This window comes from Chiloscyllium punctatum, chromosome 8 (genome assembly GCF_047496795.1).
Source record: "Chiloscyllium punctatum isolate Juve2018m chromosome 8, sChiPun1.3, whole genome shotgun sequence".
Classification (NCBI taxonomy): Eukaryota; Metazoa; Chordata; class Chondrichthyes; order Orectolobiformes; family Hemiscylliidae; genus Chiloscyllium; species Chiloscyllium punctatum.
The window spans coordinates 79,410,096-79,419,584 of NC_092746.1; positions in this window are offsets into that span (position 1 = coordinate 79,410,096).

Below are 9,489 nucleotides of genomic sequence, written 5' to 3' on the forward strand. Positions count from 1 at the left end.
AGAATCCAAGGTAGACAAGCAGGAGGTTGGAAGATCAAGTCCGGTTGAGTTTCTGATCAATGATAACACCCAGGATGTTGGCTATGCATGTTATTACACAGATGTGAGTACATAGAGTCTGTCTTCTGCACTGTACAATGCTTTTAGAAATATTTCAGTAAGACTTTCAGCACTATATGTGTGACCCATTGCGACAAATCAAATGAGGGCTCTTTAGTTGCTGGTAGCTGATGATTTTAAGAGTCTAAACCGAGTAGTAACTGAATGGGTGCAGGATGAATGGTTCATTTGGTTTTCTGGCACCAGTATAGGCAGTCGTTGAGAGACTGACTGAGGATGACTTCAAGTCTGCAACTACTGAATACTCTGCTTCGACACGTATGATAACAGACCAACACTCTATATTTAAGCAAAGAAAAAATCAGAGAACAAAAGATGATGCCTTGCATCAACAGGAGGGAACATAGATCTACAGCATAGCAAAAAGGCCCTTTGGCCAAACGCATCCATTTTGGTCAAAAACAATTAACAATAGCTATTTTAAACTCATTTTCCAGCATTTAGCGTAGCTACTCTAACAGTCAATGAATTCCAAATTCTCTCTGCATGAAAGGGTTTTTCCTCACATTTCCTCTAAACTTTTCGTCCCTTACCTTAAATCTATGTCCCCGGTCATTGATCCCTGCATTAAGGGGAAAGTTTCTTCCTGTCTACCATATCCATGCCTTTCATAATTTTGAGGAAAACAGCCCCAGTCTATCTAATCTCTCAGCATAACTGAAACTGTCCAGACACCATCCTCTGTACCCTCTCGAGTGCTATCACGTGCCTTCTGTAATGTGGATTCCAGATCTATGCACAATACTCTAGCTGAGGCCTAACCAACATTTTATATAGTTCCAGCATAATCTCTATGGTCTTAAATTCTCTGTTTTGACTAATTAAATGCAGGTAGACTAAATGCTTTCTTAATCACTTTATCCACCAGTCCTGATACCTTAAGGTATTGCTGTACATACATTCCCAGTTCCCTCTGATGCTCAGTGTTTCCAAGGGTCCTACCATTCATCCTGTATTTCCTTGCTAGAATCTATCATAAAGGATGCAATAAATGGACAGTTGGATAAAAATATCCTGATGGAACATCACATGATTTGTGAAAGAAAAATTGTGTTTGACAGATTTGTTGGTGCATTTCTTGTGGCTATTACGAATTAATAAAGGGGAACCGATCGACATAGTATACTTAAATGTTCAGAGGCTTTTAATAACTTTCCCAAGGAAAGGTCGGTTAAAAAAATTGATAGCATGTGGGATAAGAGGTAATGTACTGGCATGGATTAAGAACTGGCAAGCAGACAGAAAAGACAGAGCTAGAATAAATCCTCACATTTACAGGCTGTGACTAGTGCAAGACCATAAGGATCAGTACATGGACTCAGAAGTATTTTTTAAAACAATCCTATATAACTTATTTATTATCACGTATATCTAGAAAGATATAGTGAAAAGTGTTTCATCACTCTAATACAGTGCCATTTTGAGTTACAAAAAGAATAAAAAGAAATTACATAAATAGGGTTCATCTTCTGTGCAAAAGATCTTCAAACACAGCTCTCAGACTTCTGCAAGGTCTCTGCAAGGCAGCCCAGGCCTCGAAAAGTCCACGCTTCAGGACTACCACAGCCAGGTGTTCCCAGTCCGGTCACCACCTCTGCTGTAGCCAACAACCTGCCGGGTCCATGCTTTGGATCTACTCTCACTCTGGGCACCGCAGGAACTCCATCGAATGCCCCACTGACACAACTTTGGCTTCCCCACAATGTCATAAGATGAAAGAAATTCAAAAGAGAAAAAAAAAGGCGAGAGAGAGGAGAGGAGAGGGAGAGACTCAGGAATCCAAACACTACCCACCGTGCTGGTGCCGCCACCTTTCACAAAATACATCAATGATTTGCCATCACGATTCAGCCATCACATCTGCACTAACTCTCCGAGTATTTTAACTCGCTGCCAATCTTCTATTTTTTTCTCCATCGCTTCTATTTAAATAATCATCTAATACTCTATTCGATGCCTCCACAACACTTTTACTTGCAATGCATTCCAGGCTCTAATTATGTGAAAAAGTTGTTTTTTTTCTCACCTCACAAAAATGTAATACACTTTAAAGCTGTGTTCGTTTATGTGCAGAAACTGTTCCTCTCTATCTACTCTGTCCAGATGATTTCATAAACCTCCACCAAAACTTCTCTCAGTTTTCTCCTCTAGTCCAGGGAAAGCAGTCCTAGCTCCTCCAAAACACCCTCAAAATTGAAGTGTTTCATCCCTAGGACAATTGATGTAAACCTCATCTGCACTCTCTCCGATGCATTTGCATCCTTCCTAAGTGTAGAGCTCAAAAATATACACATCACTTCACCTGAGGTCTAACTAGTGACCTACACAAGATCAGCATTACCTCCCTGCTTTTGTATTGTTAATAACAGTAATTAATATGCCTGAAAATACTACATGCTTTATTAATGGTTCCCTCTACCTGTCCTGCAAACTTAAATGAATTGTGTATGTAATGCTAAGAGCTCTCTGCTCCTGCAGATCCTTTAGCACTGTACCCTTGATTTTACACTATCTGTCCATTTTCTTTGCACAAAGTATTTCACCTCATACTTCTCCACATAGAACTATATCTGCCACCTATCCACACATTGATCCAATTTGTCATTTTTTAAAAATTCTACAGTGGCCTTCTCACAGCCCACAATTCTCCTCAGTTTTGTGTCAACTGCAATCTTTGAAATTGTCACCTACAGATCAAATCTACACCATTTGTATTTGTCAGAGAAAACAAGAGTCCCAATAAATGCTGAAGTCTGTAGATTTCCTACAACCTTCCTCACAGGTTTGTTGTGTGGCACTGTATGGAACACCTTTGGGAGATCCATATACACCACTGTTAGCTTTATCAACTCTCACTCCTCACCTCTTCAAAAGCTCCAGTAAGTTAGTTTGACCTGATTTTACCTTAACAAATCCATGCTAGCTTTTCTGAATTAATCCACATTTTTCCATGTGAATATCAATTCTACTCCGTATAATTGCTTATAGAAAGTTGCCTCACCACTAAAATTGAACTGACTGGTCTGTAATTGCTAGGCCAATCTTTACAACCTCTTTTTAACAATGATTTGGAGGAGCCAGTGTTGGACTGGGGTGAACAAACTTAAAAATCACACAACACCAGGTTATAGTCCAACAGATTTATTAGGAAGCACAGTAGCTTTCAAAGCATTGCTTCTTCATCGGATGGTTGTGGAGCAGGACCATTAGACACAGAATTTATAGCAAACGTTTACAGTGTGATGTGACTGAAATATATTAAACAATATCTTATCTTCTATTTCCTTTGTCATCTAGGGGGTGCTTAATTTGTTTGTTCCACCTTTCCCTTTTGAGGGAATACATCTTGACTGTGCTAAATCATCTTTAAAGGTAGTGCATTATACAACCACTGTTTCTTCCATCAACATTTCAGTTTTGTTCTATCCAGCCCAACTCCATTCTAGCCCCATTGAAACTGGGTCTCTCCACTAACTGATTATTCTTATGCTGGGTTGACCAATGCCATTGTCCACCATTATCCTAAACAGCGTGATACAATGATCATTGTCTCCTAAATGTTCTGCCATTGTCATTTGATCTACTTGGCCCTCCTTATTCACAACAGTCATGTCGAGCAGTGCTTTCTTTTGGTCTGGGCACAGATTGCTGTAGAAAATTCTCTTGAACACAATCTAGGAATGATTGTCCTTCTCTGCCTCTTATGCTGCCAATATCCCAGTATATGTGTATGTAATTAAAGTCCTCTATTATTACACTCTGATGCATATAATTTTCCGTAATTTCCCCACAACCTTCTACTGGTTACTGATCTATGGACTACACTAAGCCTTATTCCTTTATTTTTATCCAAGCTGATTTTGTCCTGAACCCACTAAAATATCCGCTTTTTCTAATATTGCAATGCCTTCCTGAAACAAAAATGCTGCCCCTCGTCTTTTATTCCTTCTTCATCTTTTTCTGAACAACTTGTAACCAGAGATGGTTCATGGTCAGTTCTGGCCTTCCTCGACCCAGTTCTCAGTTACTGGCGCAATATCATAATCATAATCATAATCAAAATTGATATCACAAGTTTGCAAAGTAACACATTGTTCTTGAGATCGCCTCCTGGATAGTTTTGACTAAGAAATGGGGGTGCTCAATCACTATGTCTGAAAATTATAAAACAAATTAACTTTGTGTGAAAGGTTAAAAAAAACAGCAGCAAGAGGAGAAAGTTGTTGAAGCAGCTGTACAAATTGAGGAGGCAAAGTGATATGTCTGGTTGTAATTGAAGTTTTATGAATATGAATGTGGCAAAGAGAAAGGTGCTCTTGGTGAGTCTACATTTTGTAATTAAAAAGGTAATAGAACTTGCATTTATCTTGCATCTGTCATGACCTCAGGACTTTCCAAGGCACTTTACAGTGTTGCAATGCAAGAAATTTGTTAGTCAATTCACACATAGCCAAGTACACGAGCAATAATGTGATTACAACTTTTTAAGTGTTATTTGATTGATAAAAGTCTAAGAGAACTTATTTAATCTTTTTCAAACTCTGCCATGAAATTGTTACTGTTGTATTGCATTGGCAATCTGTAGCACACTGGCAATTAAAGGTCTGCACTACAATCAGGAATGAAATATTTTGCTGCTCAGGTTCAGTGGGTAGCAGTCTTGTCTCAGATTCAGAATACTGATTCTTCAATTCTAACTATAGGAATTGAGTGCAAAATCCATACTCTTACTCCAGTGCAGTACTGAAGTACTTTCCAATGTGGTAACTATTGAACGAAACACTAAACTAAGGCCCTGGCTGCCCTCGCACGTGGAAATAAAAGACCGGGTACCACTAATCTGAAGAAGTTAGAAGGTATCTGTTCAATACTGGCCACATTCATCACTTAGTCAACTTCACAAAAAGCAAATAATCTGATCCCATATTGTTATTTGTGGGAACTAGCCATGTTACTCCTGGCTGCCACAATTTGTACTTTACCATAACTCTTTATTGGCAATGAAAAGCCTTTGGATTTTCTGAGGTTGTGAAATGTGTTATCTAAATGCCAGTATTTAGTTTTCTCTCATTGACTGGCCAACCACCTCTCTGTAGTGTTACTGGTTAATTTTGCAGGGCACCTGAAAGTGGGAGCTCCTTTCCATTTCCCACACAAAGATATCCATCAGAGAATTGGGGTATTCTTAACTAAACCGTGTTGGTTGTTGCCCCAGTTATATACTAATATTCATAAATCACCTTAAAAAAATGCATTTCTTTTTCAGAGCTGCAGGCTAGCTTTATGTGATGGCAAATCTGGGAAGTCGCACAATTAGTTTCAGCAGGGGACCTAATCAATATATTTAATACTTGACCACCAACATTAATCATATATTCCACTATCTTGTAAGTGAAACAGATGCTCTATGCAGTCCTCACTTGATTTTTGCAGCTTCCTATATTCAACTTGACATCGCTCTCCCCTTCCAATGTAGCTATCCTAATACTCTTCTGGCAAGTATTCTTCCAGGAGTTTTAGATAAACATGAAACAGCATAATACTAGAAAATATGTGCTCCTTTTAAACTACAGAGAAGTTCCAAGACTAGATAAGAGTCTTATGCTGAATTGTCATAGAGTCACACAGCATGGAGTCCAACCAGTCCATGACAACCAGATTAACGAGTCCAACGTGCCTGCATTTGGCCCATATTCCTCAAAATCTTTCCTATTCATGTACCTACCCAAATGTATTTTAAATGTTGTAATTGCACCATCTTCTATCATTTCCTCTGCCAGATTATTCCACATACGAACCACCGTCTGTGTGAAAAAATTGCCCACAGGTCTCTTTTAAATCATTCGCCTCTCACCTTAAAAATATGCCCTTGAGTTTTGAACTCCCCTACCCTAAGGAAAGGACCTTTGTTATTTACCTTATCTATGCCCCTCATGATTTTATAAACCTCTATAAGGTTTATAAGGTTTATAAGGACCTTCAACCTCCTACACTCCAAATTATGAACAGATACCAATCACATACGAGAGGTGAAATGGAATTGTAAAGATGTTTTGCCTTATATTAGTATTCCAGTACTTAAGCAGGATGCTTCAACTCTAATTATTGGTTTTAATATTTCACTACTTTGAGTCCATATCCTCATTACGAATTGATAGTCCTTCAGGTTAGGAGCTGCATTTCACCTTAAGTCACAAAAGGAAGTTCTGACCGTTTAAAGTGCAGGATAAAATTTCCTTCCTCTTATAGTTGTTATTTGCATTTCTATGCTGCCATTTCTCTTTCTTCCATGTTCCTTTCCTGAAGGTATTGACAAATGTTGGAGAGAGAGTGCAATGTCAGGGAATTGATCTGCTCAGGCAGTCTGTTCTTCATGCATGACATCAAATGGGTGTAGATAGGGTATCTGAGCAATGGTGAAGGTTGATATAGCAAAGCCTTAGCCTATTCTTTCTGCCATCCTTACTTGGTCTGGCCTACATAGTATTCCAGACTTGAAAAGGGTGGTGCTGGAAAAGCACAGCAGGTCAGGCAGCATCTGAGGAGCAGGACAGTCGATATTTTGGGAATAAACCCTTCACCCTCTGAGCAATAAGTCTCAGCAGTAAACCTACAACTTCTCCACCTACACTCACTATGACATTGGATATCAAACATTTTCCCCCTACTTTTTGAACAACAATGTAAACACAATTATACTGTAAGACCATAAAATATAGAAGCAGAATTAGGCCATTCGCTGATATGTTTCTCAACTCCATTCTCCTGCTTCTCCACATAGCCCTTCATCCCCTTACTAATCAAGAACCTGTTTTTCTCTCTCTTCAATACACTCAATGATTTGGCTTTCACAGCTTTCTATGGCAATGAGCTCCACAGATTAACCACCTTGTGGCTCACAAAGAGTTCCAGCAACTTGTTTTTCAAAGTGAAGCAACTCATTTCACAGTCTTTGGTTTTAAGTAGTGTGTTCCCAATTTTAAAGGAAAGTAAAAATATATGATTATTACACAAATGTTAGGACAGTGACCTTTTGCTTTACATGGCTTGCAAAGATCTTACAGCAGAGCAGGCTTTGTGGTAGGTGTAACCAAACGCACTTGCCATGCAATTGCTTGCATTGCATGTCCTGGCCACTGTACTAAAACAGGTAACTGAATATCATAGTTGAAGATGTTGCTGTCAACCTGTAATGCGTTTTTCTGCCACCTTTAAGAAATTTGCTGATTGACGAATACGTTACTCCATGAGGTCTTTTCAGAAAGTTTTTGTAAGCATTAACACTTTAACTGCCTCCATTAATCACTCAGACAACTCAGCCTATAAACAATCACAGCGTTTGTCCTTGTTTATGATATCTACTGACAAACTAATCATTATATTCCTGTGAGATATCAGCTCTAGAATGTGGATTCTAAAGTTTATTTTTGCATGAATCTGATTTTCCATTATTTCCCTTGGGTTAATCTCTCTATTCCTCTTCAGATAAGCCTGGAGTGTTATCTCTGTGCAAACTCTCATTTCTAGTGGCTATCTTTATTCACACCACTTGCTTATCTGATTCCGTAGCAATTACATCAAAAAAGCATGACTCCATCCTTCATTTAAAATACATAGATTTGGTTAGAAATGTGTGGCCTTCCAGTTCCTGCCAGGGTATTGGGTAGTCTTTTCTTTATTGTACCCTTTGCATATTTTTTCAATATCTGTTGGAATTATAGTAGTCATGTTACTATGAGGTTACTCTGTTTGGAGATTCAGCAATGTAACTGCTGTGTTTCTTTAACTTTTTTTTAAAATTGTGTCCTGTGTTATTTTCATTAGCTTTTTCTTGTCCAGTGCAGGAACGGTATCCAAGATTGTCTTGATGACCTTATAGCCTCAAAGTTCAATTTAGAAATAACTCTCTGACTGAACAGGCTCACAAATTAAGTATTCACTCTTTCTGCGCTGATTTTATTCCCCCTGGGGACCTGATATAAATGGTACTTCTGCATATTTTTAAGTCTTGTCCGAGGCTGTCTGCTATGTTATGGCTTTCAAATTTACATGCTTATTAATAAAAATCCCCAGCGCTAATCACCATATTGTTCTTATTCTGTTATTGGTAAGTAAGGGAGGGTTTAAATTAGATTGGCGGGGGGTGGGAACCTGAACTATGGATCAGATGATGGAGTAGGTAGTAAACAGCCAGTTGCAACCTGTAGAGAGTCTGTGAGGAGAGATAGGCAATTGATAGGTCAAAGGTGCAGTCAGTGTAATGGGTTGAAGTGTGTCTATTTTAATGCAAGAAGTATCAGGAATACAGGTGACGAACTCAAACATGGATCGGTACTTGGATGCTCTGATGTTGTGACCATAACAGAGACTTGGATATCACAGGGACAGAAATGGCTGTTGGATGTTCCAGAGTTACGATGTTTCAAAAGAAAAAGGGGGGAAGGTAGAAGAGGTGGAGGACTGGCATTTCTAATCAGGGATAGTATCACAGCTGCAGACAGGAGGATCATCAAAGAGGGTTTGTCTACAGAGTCATATGAGTGGAAGTCAGAAACAGGAAAGGAGCAGTTACTTTATTGGGAGTTTTCTACAGGTCCCCCAATAGCAACAGAGACATAGAGGAGCAGATTGGGAGGCAGATTTTGGAAATGTGCAAAAGTAACAGGGTTGTTGTCATGGGTGATTTTAACTTCCCTAATATTGATTGGAACCTACGTAGTTCAAATAGTTTGGATGGAGCAGTTTTTGTCAAGTGTGTCTCGGAAGGGTTCCTGAAGCAATATATAAGATATGATGTGGAGAAGCCAGCACTGGACTGGGGTGGACAAAGTTTAAAAAAGAAATCACACAACACCATGTTAGAGTCCAACTGATTTATTTGGAAGCACTAGCTTTTGGACAACCGCCTGAAGAAGGTGCAGTTCTCTGAAAGCTAGTGCTTCCAAATAAACCTGTTGGACTATAACCTGGTTGTGTGATTAGAGACGGAACACTTCAACCCCATGGCATCAATGTGGGTTTCACCAGTTTCCTCATTTCCCCTTCCCCCACCTCACCCCAGTTCTAATCTTCCAGCTCGGCACCGCCCTCCTGACGTGCCCTACCTGCCTATCTTCCTTTCCACCTATCCACTCCATCCTCCTCTCTGACCTATCACCTTCATCCCCACGCCCATTCAACCACTGTACTCTTTGCTACCTTCCCTCACCCTCCTCTCTGACCCAGCACCTCCAGCCCCATCCCCATTCACCCATTGTACTCTATGCTACTTTCTCCCCACCCCCACCCCCCTCTCATTTATCGCTCCACTTTGCAGGCACCCTGCCTCTATTCCCAATGAAGGGCTTTTGCCCGAAACGTCGATTTTCC